This window comes from Tyto alba, unplaced genomic scaffold (genome assembly GCF_018691265.1).
Source record: "Tyto alba isolate M040663 unplaced genomic scaffold, T.alba_DEE_v4.0 Super-Scaffold_14, whole genome shotgun sequence".
Classification (NCBI taxonomy): domain Eukaryota; kingdom Metazoa; phylum Chordata; class Aves; order Strigiformes; family Tytonidae; genus Tyto; species Tyto alba.
Genome location: NW_024881276.1, coordinates 31,435,663 through 31,456,511, shown reverse-complemented (window position 1 = coordinate 31,456,511; position 20,849 = coordinate 31,435,663). Strand labels below are relative to the sequence as shown.

General features: G+C 41.0%; 1 long non-coding RNA gene across 1 annotated transcript in view; it reads right to left on the bottom strand.

Moving 5' to 3' along the window:
• The window catches only part of LOC122152962, a 42,994-nt gene that overhangs the window by 20,890 nt on the left and 1,255 nt on the right, over positions 1–20,849 (bottom strand). The gene's annotated exons all lie outside the window — the stretch shown is intronic.

Sequence of the window (20,849 nt, the reverse complement as noted above, 5' to 3'; positions counted from 1 at the left end):
CTTTGTGCTTTAAACAAACTCTGCCTCTAAAATGTCCAAAGTCCTCTCACAGGAAGGGCAAAGGGTGGGAAATGTTCTCCCTCAACATATTCCCTTCTTTTCCCATGTGGTGATTCCCGAAAGCGGGCAACTATTTAAAAGCAGGTTATTTAAAAGCAGAGGTGGAGGACTGTGAGGGGTGAAGGAGTACGGTGTCTGCCTGAGCTCTCCCAGCTCTGCCCCTCCGGTTCCACCGCACCAGTGACTATACATGTCAGGCACTTGTTTTCCCACTGACCTTAAAAACACGTATAATAGAGGGAAGAAGACTAGCTCATTCTGTTTCTTATTTCCCATTTATCTTGATAATAGACCCTTAAAATACAAGCATTATCTAAAGACTGAGAGATTCGCCTGCCATTATTGCTAGGCAGCGCGCAGTGTTTGCAACACAGACGCCCGCGTAGATGGGAAGTGTTCAGTCTTCCAGTCTGTCAAGTCAACAAATTTAGTGGCTGGTAACAACCACAGAAAATAATTACAAACAGTGAAAATGTAATTAATAACTAATTTCAGGACCATTTGGTTCCAATAACAGCAGCTGGCACACAGGTACGTGGTTACATAAACCCTCCCGGCAGGCCTTCCCCCTACAGCTCACCGTATCCAGAGGTATCAAATGACTGTAGACATCATCAACTCATCATTAACTCTGGTTGCAAGAAATTCTTGAGATGTTAACCAAGTTTAGGGATGCATATATCATATGTATCTAGATCCATAAACCTCTTTAAAACCAGAGCAGCCATCCCAGCCACAGCTGTCAGCACTGGCACTGCTGAAGCCAAGACCTGGTCACACACGCAACACTTTTTCATACTAGGGCTTGAAGCTTCATACATCAGTTTTAAATGGGATAAATAGTCTTGAAGTATCACTGAAGCTGCGAGGAACTGTGGATGTAAGCACAGCAAAGTTTTCAGGGTGAGGCAATACCTTTTATTAGATCAACTAATAAAAGTGGACTAAACAGGCAAGCTATGAGGCAATCTAGCTGAGACCCTTCTGAACCAAAAGGAGCTTGTGTGCCCCAAAGCGTGCCCAGTTTTTCCCACATGCAGGAGCTAGCCCAACAGAGGACCATACTTCTCCCTAGAAACCTTCCCTCACTTAGGGGAGACCATCATAGCAACACTATTACTGCTAGTAGCACCAACTAACAACTCAAGACCTTCCCCAGCTCTGAAAAAGCAGTTAGCTAGCAGACACGCAAGATCTTTTTCAGAATGATGACAACAAAAAAGGCTTCTGCCCATCTTTCTCTTGCAATGTTTTCAGTTATTGTAACAGGGAATAGGACTTCTCACCACAGGCACCATCTTGCCTAACTAGGCCAGTCTGTGGTAAAGATTTGTCTTCTTCGGCTCCCTTGATAAATATACCACCATGTGGTAGAGATGATAATTATCCAAACCCATACTATAATTAACTGCAAAAAGACAAGGCTATTGAGAACTGGCCTCACCAGCAAAGTCAGTGCCTGTACCTTCTCCAGGAAGCAAAACAGTCCAAGGAAGAGTACAAAGCCTGGTAAATCTGAATTTGGCAAACACTGAATTTCAGGGCTTCATGAAGATGTTTAGATAGGCTTTACAGGCTCTGAGAAGTAAGCTCATGGCTGCTGTGCCTAATATTTGTCATGTCTAATTATTGTACAGTATTGCACAATTGCCTAAGTGAATTTTATGTTTCCTTTGGAGTACCATGAGCTGTAGCAGTCAGTCTCAGGGACAGCATGCTAGATTTTTGATCAATGAATCAATGACCAGGTGATGCTATCCTCTTTCTTGTACTATAAATGTGCACAGATCTTGCCTCACATGGACTTGCAGAACTTAATCTCACATTGGCGCTGGACAAGTGAAGAGGCAAAATGAGGATCTTCAGCTTCCTCCAGCATCAAAATACTACATGTTCTTGGGGAGCTCTAACAGCAGTCAGCATCACCCCTGTGCAGCTGAAGGAAACCTTTTCAGGGCTGTATCCTTTACAAGCAAAGCTCCAGGAGTCAGACCCAACCTCCTCTATGCTCCCCAGGTAAGTGGCATTGGTATTTATTGGAGTAGGTTTTCAGCAGCGTACACATGGAGCTAATTACACAGCCCACATTGTCGTTAATAACAGCCAAGCACCTAATCTTCCACATGCAGCACGCTGAATACATTGCCCTATGAAACTGCAGCTTCACAGTTATTGTACTTCAGTTTACGTAGTTTCCCTTATGCTGTGCTGAATGGATTTTCATTCTGTGTCCAGGAGCATTCCAGTCCCTCCAGTAGCAAACAATAAATGAATCTTAGGAGGCTCTGGTGTACTTAGGAGGCTCTGGTGAACCTATCAAAAGAGGCAATTTATTTCTGAACTTGGCACTAGGCACAGCGTGCCTTGTAAATGTCAATTTATGTATGTGTGAGCATCTGACACTACTCAGCAGCACATGGCTGGGGCCAAGAATTTGACTGATTCTGGCTGATTTGCAGGCCTAAAAATATTCTCTTTTATCAATATCCATTTTTTTGTGCTTATTTGCATGGTAAGAAAATTCTAAGCAGGCAGTGGTTTCATGGATCAATCCACAACAGCTCTACAGAGATCAAGTAATTGATGACCTGCCATAAACTGTGTGATGACACAGTTAGAACCATTGCATAAGAAGTGGCCCATATATAGGCATACTTTGATTTTCACTGTTTGTCTGTTCTAATCCTGCAGGAATCAGAGACATTTTAATCTCTTTTATTGTTTTGCATTCATTTACATGCAGTGCCCAAAGGCTTCTGGCAAGCAGAGAGAGGGCTATATAAGTCAAATGCATTGTTATTACTACTGTAGTTCCTATCATGGGCCCAATTCTCTTCCCATTGACGTCAATGGCAAATCTTCCAATAATTTCAGTGAGAGCTAGTTTAAGCCAAAAATCTATGATCACACCCTGTTATGTTTTATACCACCAGTACTGTGGGCTCCAGCTGAAAATTTTAGCATTTATTACAGTATGGGAAACAGAGGGGACTCTAAAACAGGTTTTGGTCATAAATGAGTGCATTTACGTGGCAAGCAGCTCTGTTTGTCTTTGGAACATGACAAAGGTGGGTACCAAAATAAAATCTTCAGAAATACCAAGAAAAAATGCAAATTTCTAACTTTTCTTAGCACAGCTCAGGAGAGTTATGTGGGTTTATATGACAGGTTTGAACATCAAGAAATAGCCTGATAATACTGCACAGTGATAAAGCAGTAGAATACTCAAATACCATCATAGATTTAAAGCTTGGGTGAACTATTTTTTCCATTTCATCAGTCCTCTTCATTTGGTGACTCTCAGTACTGCCCCATCATTTTCAGTTTCACCCACTGAGCCCCTTCATTTCTCTCTTTTGTGTTCATTTTCCTTCCCTTCCCTAGTCTTCTCACCCTTTTTCCTTTATTTTTGTATTCTCATCTGCTCACAGCTTTCCTTCTGTCTTTTCTGCTTCTCAAAGGCCTCTCTCTGTTACAAAAGATCTTAGCCACTTAGAGCCACCCAGCTCTTCACACCTGCAAAGGTTTTTCTCTCTATTGCCAACTTTTGTCCTTTTTCAGGACCAAAACCGCATATTGCTTCCAACTCCTGCTTTCAGGACTGCTGTCTCCCTCCCTCCATCTTCTTGATTCAGCTTTTGTTCCTCTTCCTTAGCACTTTGACATGTACCCCCTAAATTAATTGGTTTTTCACAATCACCTTTTCTGACATGAAAGTTCTGTCATCTGCCATGTCTGATGGACTCTGCAGCCCATAGATCTGCATGGATACCATTGAGCTCTCTTGAAATCCAATGAATAGGTCAAAACGAGATGGGTGAAAACCCAGCTAAAAGCTCAAAACGTGATGGTTACTTAATGGCTCCAAACTGAACCAACAGCTAATCACAAGTGGCATTCCTTGGGGATTGATATGGGGTCCAATACCAGTCAACATATTTTTCAGTGATCTGGATAATGGGACTGAATGTCCACACCACATTTGTGGATGACACCAAACTGGGAGAAAGATGCTGGAAGGAGATGAGCCATCACACAGAGAGACCTCAACAGGCTGGAAGACTGAGCCAATAATACTGCTGTTTAATATGAGGTTAAAACAATACATGTTTGAGGTGTAATGAAGACAAACCTCAAATCCTGCAGCTGGAATGGAATAATCCCAAGCAACAGTACAGGTTGGGGACTGGCTTGCTAGGAAGAAGCTCTGCTGAAAAGGCCATGGTGGGTCTGGGCAGACAGCAAGCTGAGCATGGGCCATCAGCCTGCCCTGGCAGCAAAGGTGGCAAACTGTGTCCTGGGATGCATCAGCAAGAATAGAACCAGCAAACCAAGAGATGCGATTATTCCTCTCTACTTGGCATTTTTCAGGTCACACCTGGACTATTTCACCCAGTTTTGCTTTCTCCCTGTTCAAAAGAGACCTTGAAAAATCAGACAGCCTCATGGATGATAATCACGAGTGATTAGAGTGTTAGAAAACTTCATGTAGAAGGAGTTGAGTTTTTCAGCCAAGAGAAGGCCCACGGTGAATTTAATCACAGTCTTCTAACACCCAAAAGGTAGTTTTAGAGAGGTGGACAGAGGTGTTGTCTTCATAGGGATGCACAGCAGTAAGACAAGAGCAAATGGGCACAAGTTACTGCAAGGGAAATGCCATCCAGATATAAGAAAAAAAATATTCACTGTGAGACCAATTCAGCATTAAAAATGGCTGCTCAGAGAAGTGGTGAAATCTCCTTCACTGGGAGTACTCCAGATTTGGCTTGACAGGCCCCTGGATAACTGAAACTAAGGGCCCACTTTCAAGAGAGGGACAGGTGATGTCAAGCAGTCCTTTCCAATCTCAGCTTTTCTGTGGTTCTGTGAAAGCATGGAGGAAGAAGCAGGTGTCAAATTCTCCTCTCAAAGTGGCTTAGAAGCACTCAGAACAAGGCATGCAGGTGATGAGATAGTCATAGGACAGGTTCAGTAGATGAAAGTAGACGAAAGCAGATGAGAAAGTGCACACGAAAGGCAATGATCTTTGCAGGCTCTCCTCCTTGATGAAAGAAGAGCTGACCTCTGAAAAAAAGAGATGAAAAATGAGTGAGCTGCTTTTCACCTTAGCACGGTGTCCAGGAAATTCAGCCATGGAGCAAGACACTGCAGGGGTAGATATTGCACAAGTGATGGTTCCTATTTGAAAGAATTTGTCCATGTATAACAGAGTATAAGCCAGGAGGTAAATGTGACTTACAGACTCTCTGGAGAGTGCCAGAGACTAATACAGTATTAGTCAACATGACAGCACTGGTTGGGAACCAGCTCTGGGAAACGGAGGATGAACAGTTGAGGGCCAGGATGTGAAGCCTTCAGCATGTACCACTGGATGCAAGCTGAAGCCGTCGCACTCTCTGGAAGCTGTTGAGCTAAGCTGCCGACAGCATTTCAGCTCTCACTGTGCTGCTGAAAACTTTATGGATCTTGTGGTGAGGCCTGAATCTTCATCTCTGGTGGCCCTGAGGCATCCCTACTACCTTACAGCCCTTAGAGTCATTTCATGAATAATACATGGGTGTGGGTTAGTGCAGGACATTTGCTGAAATTTCTAGAGCAGCAAGGGGGATGTGTGTGTGGGATCTTATCTGAGAAATATACACAGACAATCAAGTTGTGTGAAACATTATCTTTAGGCATTATTTGGTAATATGATTCATTCTCTTTTTATTTCTCTGTCATTTTTTTTTTTTTTTTTTTTTTTTTTTTTTTTTTTTTTTTTACTCCTGAAAGGTTTGAGATCTGTCTGTGCATCAGCAGAAAAGTCAAGCTGCAAGGCAGGAAAAAGGGAGATTGCATTAATTTTGCACAGTGATACCTCAGCACACACCACAGGATCCACACTGATCTTTGCTCCTCATCACAGTCCTTCAAGGGATAGCTTCAACAAGTAAACTAAGCCTACAAAAATGTTGGTTGCATCAAGAGATCTCAGATAGTTGATCAATGAGGACTAGGACTAAGTGATGTTCATTGCATTCAAACACAGGGAGTGCAAAGTGTAGGGGACAGTCAGCAAGTTGTAGGCACATCCCATACCCCATTTTCCTGCCAGACTGACCTATTTGTGCCATTAAGGAGAACTTATGTCCCTCAAGGAGGAGATATAGTATCCACCTTCACATGCACTGAAAAAACTTTGCAAATGTTGGCAGAAGGTTTAATGGCATCATTAGTGCAAGTCAGTGTTAAGTACAAACTGCTTTTCTCAACTTTCTGTCTTATTTCTGTGATATGCCTCATCTGAAATAATCACACAACATCCACCAACACTGAACAACACAAACTGATCACCCCTGAGGTATTTCCAAAAGCATGAGGTTTCAGGAAACATCACTTAAGACATCATGCAATGTGCCTTGCTTTTAAACAAACCACCAAGCAGAACTTACCTCACACATGTCCCCAACATAATATGTGGACTTTGAGAAGCGACATCCTTCAGCTTGAGAAACATCACAATACTCACATAGACTAACAGGCTGGATGGAAGACAATACTTGCAGGACAAACAACTTCAAAGCACTGTATTAATGAATTTTACAATTTGTGTATGATCATCATCCTGGTTTTAACAGGTCCTTCTGGAAAACTCAACAGAATAAAGATTATTTGGCATTATATAGGTGTATAACAAGATTAGCAAACCTAGTTATTGCAATCCATTTAAGATGTGTTTACCCCAAATATTGCCTGTGTTTGTTTTGATAGCATTTCTGAGAAGCAGGGAAGTGAATCACAAAGAGCTTAAGTGACTTGCTTAAGTGAAATTACAGCAAAGGAGAGACTTGAGTCCTCTTGAGTCTTATGCTACCCATCCTACAAACCGTCCTGCCTTAGCCTCTAAATTATACATTATGTCAACTCTAGCACATAAAAAGAGTCAGTTCCTGCTCTGGAAAGCGGATCTGTAAAATTAATATATTTCTGTTGATATTACAAGTCATAATATTTTTTCCTTCCTGAAGTAGATATTTATTCTTATTTCTACCTCTTTTAAGTACTGCAAAGCCACATCCATTAAGGAAGAATGAGTAAGACTCTGCTCTGAATCATGTATTGATATGTTTTATTGTTCTGCATCATGAATTAATGGTTTTCTGTTTTGCATTGTGTATCAATATGTTCCATATCCAAGGCCATAATCCTTTCTCTCCAAACAGCCTCTAGAAGACAGGGAATGAAGAAGATTAACTAGAAACAGAATTTGAAGAACGTGTGCTTGCATAAATACAATGCAAGACACGATTTGGCTGGTGGAAAATTATGGTGACAATGAAGAAGTCAAGGAGAATGCAGCTTGGATTTCAAGATCAGAAGCCTGTAGAGCTGGCAGGTGGACAAATATGCCTTGTAAACTCAACAAAATTCCATAAAAGCTGATGTTACATAGACATGAAAATATATCACGCCATATTTTCTGTACTATTGTTCAGAGTATGACCTCCGTAGTGTAGAAAGCCTTTCAGTGTGTATTTTGTACTCACATTTTTTTTTTCTGGGAAAGAAACAGAGAAAGTAGGAAGAAAAATTCTGATTGCACACATAGATTTTTAATTTGTCCTTTCAATGCTAGGGGATAAATTCACACTTTCACAGCTGCAGATTTTGGGCCAGAGATATTTTTCTGCATGACTGAGCTTTTAGGACAGCAGCAAATCTGAAAACCCAGTGCAGATGGATAGCAACAGCGGGCAGAAGTGGTGACAACTGCATTTGAATGGGTCACGTACAGTCTTTCTACTGGCACAGAAGCAGACCCACTAGAAAGTCAGAAAAATAAACCAGAGTGTTAAAAAAAGGTATAAAAATTAGAGAAAGCAGAAGCATTATCCCCAACACCATATTGACCCAGAAGTCAGCTTCTCCATTAGGGGCACTTCAGTTTTATGTCACTGAGGGCAAGGGACAGGTGGAAGAAATAAATATTTATTTCTATTAACATACAAAGTATGTTGATGATATTTATATCTTCTTTTTTATTTTTTTATGCTCAATGGTAGAAAATGGTAGGAAATTGGAATACACACTCTTCGGCTTATGATAACTGCAAGCAGAATATAAATTGCCATCAACATTAAGTTAGAGGCTTGGTCACAGGGTCTTATGGCAGATGCCTACAGCAAGAGACATTTTGAGTACTTCACAAACAGTCTTGGAGACATGGAGTTCCCAGCTCCCATTCCAAGAGTAAAGTTTTGCTGTTTCTACAAGCTAATCAAATCATGGTATTTTTTTATAAAGACAGTACAGTAATATGGTACGTTATGTGGTGATTTTCTTCTGCAAGTAACCACAAATTGTAAGTACTGTTGCAAGTACTTACAGTACCAGTAGTTCCTTAGACTAAAGAACACTGAAATATTGGGTCATATAGGCTCAAAAGCCATCTATTTTCTGAGAAGAAGGAAAAGTAATCATTGTACTCAGCCTACAGACACTTAATGTTTTATTGTACTTTAATCAAAGCCCAATTAGTCACAAGATAAATTTAAACAGACTTCAGCAATAAAATGGTTGTCTCAGGCTTGTCTTACGCAACTGACAAGCAAAAGAATAATGTTTTTTTTTTAATGGAGAACATTTTTGTTTGAGTTAAAGAACATTTACAAAATTAACTGCCAAATCACACTCTGCAAAGGAAAAATATTTTAATTGGCTTTCAAATTTTTCCTGATGAGGGAAATTTGTTATCTTTTCCATCCAGGCACTTAAAACCATCCTCTAACTGAGAGGACTTCTTCAGGTACTGTGTTAGCACTGTCATTATTATTCTTAGTATAATATCTAGACTATTGTGGTAGCTTTATAAAATGTTTTCCTGATGGCACACAGATCTTGTCAGCAAATGTACTTTAGTCTGCTCTTAGCTGGTGTGCACTGAAGACAAATAAATAGTGAATTACACATGTGACTTCATTTAATATTCTTGGTAAATAATATTTATTATGTCTGTGGCTCTATGCCGCTCTCACTGTCTCCCACTCTTTACTTTGCACAATATAGTGATTAATGGTTAAAAAAGACAAAACCTCAGCCAGTTTGAACAAATAGTTCTGGGGACTCAATACAGCTGGGCACAATTCCAAATTCAAGGAGGCGCCAGTAAACTAATGAAGAATGTTACTGATCTGCTCTAGCCATGTGAAATCAGGATTTCATCTTGTACAAACTAGGCAGGGTCAAACACAGTCAACATTTAGCTTAGGAGTCCTCAGGATGTTCCTGGGTGTTGGTGATTCACCGTGTCTGATCCGGTGTCTCAGCATGCTCCTAGGAAGGACAATGCCGCTGGGTGGGATACTGAAGTTGCACGTTTTTGAGTCCTCAAGACCAGTAAAAATTCCTATGGTACATTTTTTTGTGAGACAAGCTCTATTAAAGTCTGCTGTGCTGGACAAATTCCAGCTCTGAAAAATTTATGCCCACTTAAGTGACCTATAAAAAATTAAGTGTATATGGTTTTATTCTTTGCTTCCAGCACTGGGGCTGGATCCAGGAGCTCCAGACAACAGAGAGGCAGAGAGACCTACCAACACAGCTGCTAAATACAGTGTTTTGTGAATGAAAGCAAGACGTCTCTCCTGCAGCCTAGGGACAACCAAGTCTAATTGGGTTTGCAAAGGTTAGGGATGCCAATTTCTGCAGCCAATAGTACATCCACAAATGATAGTCAACTGGAACTCTTCAGTCTGGAAAAGAGGCATCTGAAAGTGAATGTGATAGAGGTCTACAAAACTATGGTATGACACGGAGGGTTAGGCTGCTTTCTCTTCCAGCATAAGAAATATAGGGCATTAAAATATATAGCCTCATAGGATCCAAGTTCTGAGCAAACCAATTGATGTGTTTTGTCACACTGTAGATCTGCTTCCCACAGGATGCAGATGCTGTGGATGCTAAAATTTTACATGAGCCAACAGGCAGCTACAGCAAATGCACAGGTTAAGGGTTTTTTTAATTATACAGAAAGCTCATATGATTCAGAAAGCTGGTGGCTGGGAAAATATTAGGTAAAATCACCATACATGTGAGCTCTATTCCCATACTCTCCTCCAGCCTCTTTAGGCTCTGTCAGAGACAGAAAAACTGAGAAAGCTTCACCATTGGCTTGACAGTATTGCTACTGCCATGACTACCACTTCTGTTCTGGAAAAAATAAAACACCCTTCTGCAGCTAGTGGTAAAAAACAGCTCTGTCTGGTTGCAGCGCCTGGCATAGTTGAGTGCAAGGTTCAGACTCCTCTCTGCACCCCTACCTTGCTGATCTGAATTTAGAAATACCCCACAAAATCAGAAGCAGGTAGTGAGAAATGGTACTGAAATCTTTAATATTATTATTCATGATGAAACATCAAACACTTGTAAGAGACAGTTTCACAGGAACAATGTGACATATTTCAACCACCTGCTGATCTTGGCATGTAATCTATTTTGCTTTCTATTAGACAGGACACTCTGATAAGACTCTTCATCCATTTGGTAGCAAACATAATTGTATATCAACACAATTATTGTTACAGATACCTGCCTCCATTGATCTGTAGCTTGAGGCCTTCAGCAAAACCTGCCACATTGCTTTTTATACATCATCAGGAGGTCAGTAAAAGCACAGTTTTCAAGTGCAGTGCTGGGTACCTCTGTTCTGTGAGAGCTGCTAGGTGTAACTGCCAAGGGAGTGTTTAGGATGGTAGGCTTTGCTTTAAAAATGCGCAGCTTAAATGCAATGGAAAAGGGGCTGTGAGGATACTAAAAATGAACATTGGCAATGGTGTACAGAACGAGTAACTGAAGTTTATAGATGTCTTTAATTTAGTGTGAAACTGAAACCTCTCCAAATCAAAATCATCATCAGAAGTTATTTTTTAAAGAAAAGATACTGTGGTAGGCATCATTTGCTAGGGCCCCAGTTCAGCAAAAGGGCTTTTGCACGTGGTTAATACGTGTTTGCTGAACAGGATTCTCTGTGCAACACAAAGAATAGCTACTAGGCTGGGATGGGCAATAAACCCTTGCTTCAGTAGGAGACATTGTAATAAACTGCAGGCAAAGTCCAAGACACTATTACTTCTGTAGGATACCATCACATGGTTTTTATTCAATCTATGTCAGATGAACACCTAATTTTCAAAAATAAATTCTTTTGTACATATAAGTCATATACAGAACTGCTTTGCAGTCTTTCATGCACTGTAAATGAGACATGGGCCAGAATACTTGCAGAACTGAATCATAATTCAGGGGCATTGAGTTTGACTAGAAAATCTTATGACTGGCACCTCCTAAATCAGGTGTTTAATTTTGCAGCTTGATGTCTCAGCACTTTTATAAATAACAGAAAATTCTTTAGGGAGCTTACTTAGTTGATTTGGACTTTCTACCTTTTTCATAAGAAATTTGAAATATAAGCTGCTTTCTTGTAACCCTGCACAAATTCCTGCCTGTGCAGCTACTGCTAAATTCTAGACCCACCTAGATATATCATGGTTTCAAATTTGTTTCACTGATCAATCCTGAAACCATCCATGCCTCTTTGTGCTGAATCTTGCAGTATGGCACTGGGCCTGGGGAGCTGCAGTGCCCTCTCAGGGCAGCTGCAAGAGCAAAACACCGCTTCAGGCTTCTCTGGTGCATGTTCAGTATGTATTAAGGGGTCTGTACTCTCACCACATCCCTACTGTACTTTGTCATTTGTTATGAAGTGGCCCACTCCACCTCATTTCATCAAACGGGCAGCTCTGCAATCACAGCGTTAGAGTGAATGCAACGCAACATGCAGGTAGAAAAGGAGAGGGCAGTATCCAAATGATGAGAAGAGCAGGCAGTTCTACAAAGACAGGACAAAAAATAACTGAAAAACACAAATGCAAGTATAGTCTTTCCCAGAAGACATAGCTGAAAAAAAAGAACAAGCAAAGGCCTTTTAGATGAGGTTGAATGCATGGCAGTGAGGCAATTTATGTTGGAAAATCCCAGTCTGTGTCATTTCTGTTGTGATTTTATGATCTGCTGTTCATGGATTGTCATTCCCTTGTTTTGGGGGGCTGAAAAAAGCAAAGGAGGACAAGGATTAAACCAAGTAGAAGGAGAGCAGAAGTACTTGGGGTGGGTGGTGGGTGCAGGGGGGGAGAAAATTAGCAGAAAGGGTAGACATGTCCAAGGAACAGGGTGTGTAGGTGGGACTGCAGACATCAGCAAGCAGAGCATCATAGGAGGACCAGATCAGCAGATCAGAATCATTGATACTGAGGGTCTCATTAATCTCTCATTAATGAGGTATTAATGACCTAACGGGACTGTGAGATGGCTGAGCTTTGTTAACTAGGGAACTCACTTCCCAAGCACCATGGTCTAGAGTCGAGTCTCTCCATGATAACTCTTATGGAGGAAGTAAGTTCAAACCCCATGAGGCAGAGAGGCAGGTCAAGCCTACATGGGCCCTGGTTATCAGATGCCTGGATGAAAGGGAGATGGCACTGTCACTGCCATCAAGCCCATCTCCACAAGTTCTGCAAGCCGGCTCCTTTGTTTCCTGAGTTCCTGATAGAGGTGATCCAGGCAGGAACATGTTGAATTTTCCACAAAACCCTTTCAGAGGTTTTTCAGGTTGGAAAAACAAATAATTTTGTATTCATCATAACCTAAATGACGTTTGCTTCCGGTTTGCCTGGCTGAACAGTACACTGAGGTATAATCCCTCTAATATGGTATGAAACTCTTAGAACAAGGCCAGTTCTCTTTTTTGTATGGCCACCTTAGTATCTGGTCATGGAGGCAAGTTCACACTCCACCTGAAACAAAAAGCATCAGCAGTTCTTCTCTACTTGCTTCAGCAGATTTGCCTCCTGTGCATCTGCATGGTGATGGATGTGGTTTAGCCTTTAACAAGGTCTGAAGAGAACCTTTTCCCTTAGCAAAAACCCAGATCAGCTGTATTTAGAAATATGTGGATGAATCACTCTAAGGGCTGTATAAACAAAAGCATTCTTCTTGCAGATTTGAAGAAGGACAACTCGGTAACATATTTTTATAGGAATTTAAATCTTCAGTTATTTCTGGAATTCTTAGAGCACTGCCAATTAAATTCGCAATTCAATAAGTGAATTGTGTCTACTAATTAAAGGCTACAGGTCACTCATTTTGTATCTGTAGTCTAAAGAGTTGCACAAAAACATTTGTTTTGGATGACTTTTTGAAGCTTGTTTTCCAAGATAAATGATCAACTGTTAACAAACCTGAATAGCATTTTGAAGCAAAATTTAAGACAAGAAAATAAACTGTTTGGGTTTTTTTTTAATAATAGAAGGCCTGATTGTAGAAGGAAAGTCCCTACTTTAACTAAATAATTAAAATAACAAGCACAAATCCTAGCAATAGAGCAAAGAAGAAAAACATTATTTCACCATCCCCTTTGGAGAGGACAAGATAACACAGTGCTACCTCCATTTTTCAGATGAGAACTACAACGCACAAGGCAGCTGTATGCATTTTCAAAATTCAAATGGAGCCATCAGAGTCAAGGTGAACACCCAGAATTGCCTGCATCCTCATCATGAGCAGAGTTTGCCTGACTGTGCTACTATTTAAGATTCACAGTACTGGCAAGACCCCAGGGGAAAGAGGCCATCACTGTAACTGGAGGTAGGCACTCCTACCTACACTGCTGCCCACCTGTAGCCAAATCTTGAGCACGTCCTGGAACAGCACTGTGGTGGTTTGAGACCAGAGGGCAACCGAGCACCACGCTGCCACTTGCTCACTCCTTCCTTATCAGGAATGGGGAGGAGAAAATACCACAAAAGGCTCAGGAATCAAGAAAATGACATGGAGGGATGACTCACCTATTATGATCCCAGACAAAAGACAGGCTTGATGGGGGAAGAAAAAAAAACATCAATTTAATGTGACCACCACCACCACAACCACTTAATTTACCAGTCAAACAGAATAGGACAGTGAGAAATACAACCACATTTTAAAAACACCTCCCCTCCCCACCTTCATTCTCCCCTGGGCTCAGCTTTGATCCTGATGTCTCTACCTCCTCCCCTCCCAACAGCACAGGGAGGGAGGGGATGGGTGTTGTGGTCAGTTCGTCACCCATTGTCTCTGCCGCTCCTTCCTCCTCAGGAAGAGGATTCCTCACACTCTTCCCCTCCTCCAGCGTGGGGTCTCTCTCATGGGACAGTGTCTTCCATGAGCTTTCTCTGACATGAGTCCTTCCCACAGGCTGCAGCTCTTCCCAAACTGCTCCAGCATGAGTCACCCCACCGTGTTGCAGTCCTCCCAGCACTGATCTACAACAGCAAGGGCTTCTTCCCACAGAGTCCTGGCCTTCTTCAGGTGCAGCCACCTGCTCCAGAGTGGGGTCCTTCACAGGCTGCAGGTGGGCATCTGCTCCACTGGTGACCTCCATGGGTTGCAGGGGGGCAGCTTGCCCTCTCATCACAGGCTGCAGGGGGGTCTCTGCTCCAGTGCACCTCCCTCCCTCTTCCTTCCTTCCACTGACTTCAGTGTTTGCACAGGTATTTCCCTCACAACTCCTCCTCTCAGGTTCCCCTTCTTAAAAATATTATCACAGAAGTGCAGCCACCATCACTAATTGGCTCATCCTTGGACAGAGGTGGATCTGACTTGGAGCCAGGGGAGCTTTGAGAAGCTTCTCACAGGGGCCACTGCTGTCGCCCCTATCCTGCTACTAAAAACCCACTGCACATAAACCCAGCAGAAGCACTCACTCCTTATTCAGCCAGCGTGGTATTTTCCAAAACCACTGCATACGACCAAAGGCATGAGGGGAAGGTATGGATGTAAGCACATGTCCCCCCAAGAACTAAAATAACACTATCAAATTCTTCCCCATAGAAAGAATTTGAGCTACCAGAAGTTATAGCTGCTATTAAATACACACTGATTTGGGACCTAGAAATACATATCAAACTTATCAAATATCAAACCTAACTATCTGTACAGTAATCACGTGTATAATGTGACTTCAAAAACTGTGGGGGATGACATTTTTGTCTCTCCTACAAAAGTTACTGCTAATTTATTACAGATTACATGCTGGTGTTTACCTGGCAGCAGTCTCAGTATCTCTGCTGACTTTGTTTCAAAGGAAGACCAAAATATCATCAGATTATCATCCCTGCAGCCACACAGCGGGCACCTGAAGACTGCAAACCATATTTCCTAAATGGCCTCTAACAAGCTGGTACACTTTTGAGTGCCTGCATATACAAAGACACGGCCTGGGTGCGCTGGGCTCCACTGCCCTGCTGTCCTGTCTCACCATAGCCAAAACCAGAGGTCTCGCAAAGAGCACAAGAACACAGGACTGCAGCCCGTACTGAGCCCCGTGGTGCCAGAGGTCTGCTCTTCGACATGGGCTAGAGTTCACCATGACTCAGAAGTAGCCTTAAGACAGACATTAGAAGAGGAAGAAGGGGATCGCCCTCAGGTCTCCATTTTCAAGTGGAGTCCGTAACAGGGAAGCCACCTCCCTAAGAGAGCAATGCCTTAATTCTCTCCTGACTCCCCTGGTGTCTGCACATCCGTCACAGCATGATTCTGCAGGCTTCACTGTGCTTAGTTAAATGTGTGTGTGTATGTGTCTTATAGATTTTCATTTATGATGACTAAAACTCTGGTTTTAAAAAACTGAAACATAATCTACCAAGAAGTAGATGTTTTTAAGTTATCCACCCTGTTTTAACAACACATTTTTAAGACAAAGAAACCCCCTCAGTTTATTTTAAACTTAGATTACTACTTTAGATTCTTTTGAATTCTTGGGGGTTTCTTCTGAGTTTAATGAGTTTAGAAGTGCTTTTACAGAGCAAGTGTTTAACATGTGTTGACCATACAACCAGCAGGATAAGTTCCACTGAAGAAAATTATTTAAGGTTCCATAAATCAGAAGAGAATTTACAGTGCTTGCTAGTTGCTGGGAATAGTTTGAATGCAAGAGGAGAACAAAAATATACCAAAATAAAAATCATGTTTCAATATATTGCATAAAAAATCTACTGTATTATTGTAGTGAGATCAATTCACTAATTCACACTCTATCCAGTATCATGCGAGTCCTAAATTCAGATGTTGTATGTGGTAGCTACATGATGCCTTCTGCAAGCTGATTAAGCTAATTATTTGGGTAAAAAGAAATAGGAAAATAAAGAAAACTTTCTCATAGCACACTTGTACAACTTTTAATGTACAGGTCAGAAATAAAATTACCAGACTTCTTGCAGCCTGTCAGAAACTCTTTCCTATTAGAATGTATGTAAGAGATGTATATAGGAGTAGATTGCTGGGATTTCAAGAGATTCATGAAGAATGTCTCTAGTAATGCCAAGGTAAACTACAAAACAAATGCATACATGAGAATTAAAAGTTTGCTGAAGCAGCACAGCATAACTGGAATAGGTACAACAATCCATCTTAAAATAATTGTTGTTGTTCCATTAGCACCTGAAAGTTTAATCAGAAGTTAAACACTAAACTCCAGATAAACCTGCTTGCAATATGCACAAAACATATCTGTGGCTTCAGGCTAGAAGCATGGAGGAGAAATAAATCTCCATGTGTTTGCAGGTGTTAAAAATCAAAATAACATCCATCGTCCAACACTTTTGTTTGGAAATCTGTCGTAAGCCGAAGTTTCACATTTTTTACAGGTTAATTTATTACTCATTTTGCAATCGCTTACTGCACACCACATGCAGTATTCTGTGAAATAAGCTAACTAATTACAAAGTCCTGAACTAGACTCATATCCATGTTCGGCACAAAATAAACTTCCTCCTGTTCTGTTCACTTTAAAGCAAGGTTTGGAAAATAGAAACAGGGTACAGCCAACCTGGATTTCTGCAAGATATCGGAGGACTTTCAAGCATACATCTAGCACTTCCAGATGTGAAAGTTTAAAGCTTGCCCATTTTTTGAGATATCTTAATTATGTCATCCATGTCCTCAGAGGTCACTCTTCACACTGCAAAAGCACTGCTCAACAGAACATGGCTGTCAGGTCGTATTCAAAAGAAAGTTAATTATGAGGTCAAAGTAGGCACTGGAGATCAGAATCCGACTGTGACATAAATGTGTGTGGAGCTTACACAATGGCTGCGTCCTCCTTACTCTTGTCTGCCTCTGACTGGTGCTATTAGTTATATCTTCAGATAAAACACTGTGTTTGGTTTGCAAAGGCTAATGAATCTTCCTTAAACTCCTCTGCCTGGTGCTCCCTCCCCTCCCTTGTGATGGTGATAGAACAGGCTGCAGACTCAAAGTGCCAGAACTACACTGGTCACCCAGATACCAAGATGATGAAAAGTAATTTTCAAAAATAGGAGGAGGATGCTGGAAGCACAAGCAAAACCTATCAGCTGCAACATGTCAAAAATGTCATTCTGAGTGATGTGGCTCTAAAGGACACAGACCTCATGAGGTAGCTGCACCAAAACCTCTGTATCAGACATGGCTGAGAGGAGCAAGCTGATGAGGAAAAGGATAGTGCCTTGTGACTTGGCAAATGCACTTCATAACATTTATGCTCGAAACTGCCTGCCTGTATGCCAAAAATCCATCTAAGAAAAAAACCCACACTGGCTATTTTCCCTTCATGATGATCTGTCCTCTGACGGGTATCTGTTGTGGGGAGAGAGATGGCTGGTGGAATGTGAGATCCATTTAAGGAGCGAATTGTGCAAAGAATACGCATGGGAAAAAGCAAATGGAAACTGTGCTGTGAGCATGGGGATACACTGGTCCCTACCGGTCCTATGTCTAAAGCACCAGGGGCCAGTGCCCTGTTCGTATTGCAGTGCATCGTTTGCATAAGCTCAAGCTACTTTAAGCATGAAAATAACTTCAACCACTAGAAGATGTTAGTGCAGTAATGATACCTGTAACAAGTGGAGTTGCCTTCTAGGAGACACAAATGATTCTCTGGGTGAATATATCATTTTACCTGTCATATTTTCTCTGTTCAAATGGGGATGTCTGGTGGCACTGTCTGAGGATGTGTGGGTTACTGTGCCATCTTAAAGGCCAAAGGTGTTAAAAGGATAATGTCTGTATATTGTTCAGAAGAACAGGGTTGATCACATAGGGAAATACCTGTTGAATCTGGAATTCTGTGCCTTGCAATGCACTAATATTTGTTTCAGTTAAGAAACAACTGACTAGACATGTGATCATGTAATTCTAAATTTCCTTTTTTCTTCTTTTTATTTAAAAATTTTCATGGAAACTTGTTGGCACAGCTTTCCAGTCTGTAATGCATACCATCACTAAGGAGCACAACTGCAGTGGGCTGTAAATAAAGAATCACATTTAGAACATAAATGCAAATAGACTTGCTCTTCCTTCCTCCCTCAAAAACACAAAGTTCAACTGGACCCCAAAGCCACTGCCATTTCCATTGATTCATCTGCAAGTGGCTTTGTGTGGATGGCAATAAATACAACAGCACTGGACGGGGATGAAAGTACGCCTATCAAAAGAAGTGAATGCTCTCAGCTCCTCGCAAACCAGAGTGGGCATGCTGTTTGGCTGACAATTTTTTCTCCCAAGGCATATGAAAACCTCAGGTTTATTGAAAGCCTCTTTCTCACATTTAACTGTCATGTTGGTGGCCTCCCCCTTAGCTGTGGCAACGGATCTACACATTTTCCAACATTGCAGGTTTATGATCCCAAAAACACTTTTTTGTTGCCACACCAAATTGACAACGGAGCTGGTGCTCTGTTCAACTTTCTTGCAGCTTATGGGAGATAGAATGGGGTTACTGCAAAAGTATCTTCCAGTGATGTTATGCATTTCAATGCATTTTATTGTTACAGCTCACAAGCAGTGTTCAAAGTGAATGTATGGAGAACTGACATTGTAATACATCACTGCCAACACAGGAGATAGACTAAATGGATCCTTGTGTAAACTGGTTATAGGAGACAAAAACTACAAATAAAAGGCTAGAGAAGAGGCTTTAGACTGAGGAACCTTGGACAGAAAATTAGATGGATCAGCACTGATGAGCTAAAATGCTGAATGCTTCTTTTAACAAATTTTTTTGAACATCCAAATAGAGAATCCTATATAATTTAGATGAGCTGAATTTTCAGTGTTTAACATACAATAGCATTGTAAACATAGGACTTGAAGCAGTACCTGAAACCAGGCTCTCCAATCTTCCCTATCCTTTTGTGTACTTAATTACATGGCTTCTAGCAGAGCACTATTCAGTGCTTTGACAACACAGCTGGCAGTACTTCCTAAAACTATATAATTGAAGAAAATCTGATCATTTCCTGCTTTCTAGCAATGGGTGGTTTAACTAAAAGTTGTTTAGTAAATGCTTTGTTTCATCTTGTAGCTATAATGTAAAAATCAGTATAGAATACTTTTTGCATGTAACTGATGCTGCATTTGCCATTGGCGATGACTTGTGCATTCTGCATCAGAACATTTCATAGTATTCACCTTATGAACTAAGCTTTTCAGTATATATTCTTACAGGTTTGGAGTGAGTTTTTTATTTTATTCCTAAGTAGGATGAAAATTCAGTTGTTTTACAACTGCAAGAACGTAGGTCAAATTTTATCCATAGATAAAATATTCTTTCATATAAAAATATGGGGTTCATATTTTCTTCTGATGTTTGTTTTTGTTATGTGAGAGGTATATCGTGGGAGTGCATAGGAATCTGAGAACAGGGGGAAAACTTAAGTGAATTTAGAGAGCAAGCACATCTCCCTAACTATGTGTTGATCTGTGATCCAAAGTGTTTTCAGTTCCCTGCACTGTCACAGACATCTTCAGCAACCTGAACTAAGGTTGTTCATCTCTTTAGGCCTGAATTTCCCTATTGGTCTAATGGGGTAATGGTCCTTGCCTGCCTCATCAGCACATGGATAACTCCTACGCACCACAGACTGACTGTGAGAGTTCAAGTACTATATTAACAAAGGCTATGTAAGTGCTTAAGGAAATGGAAGTACTTTGTATGCTTAGAATTACTGTTCCAAGTTCCCCCCCACAAAAAAGAAAGTATGCCCTGCATGTTTTTCCCTGCCATATCCCTCAGGATAGTTTTCTCATTGCCCAAAAAAGATCCCATTTTCAAATGAAATAATGTTAATACAAAAAAAAATAAGTTAATACTTTTCATTTAATTGTAGATAGGTATATCTATTATTTAAAACTAAATCCCACAGAAAAACATTAAAAAATTAAGGGACTAGGAAATAGATTCTATGATGGTGCTACTCCAAAGAGAAAAAGCATCAGTTTAAAAAGTGTAATTTAGTGCAAGCTAAAATTATTTTTATGATTCTAAGAATATGTAGCTTTAAATTTCAGAAAAAATTAGACCAAGAATTGCTTCTCAGTAACTCTTCTGTCACTTTCACAACATCTGAGACTGCTTTGAAGTTGCAAGAAAAGCAAGCTGTATTACTTTATTCATATGCAATAAGAGACGGAAATAAAAGCAAGTAAGGTAAGTAAGTGGAAATACAGGCAGTAACAGTCACATGCAGCCTGGGTAAGAGACTGCAGGTCTATCACAGCTTGCCAGCCCAGATTTAGCACTGCAGCATACGTGATCCAAGTCCCTGGTACAACACTGCCCCAGCTGGCAGAGGCCACCAGCTCAGGGAATCTGGGATTTCATATAGTATACACGATAAAATTTACCTATTGTCCATCTCCTCATTCAGGGTTTTATCCAAACTGCTTTGACACATCTG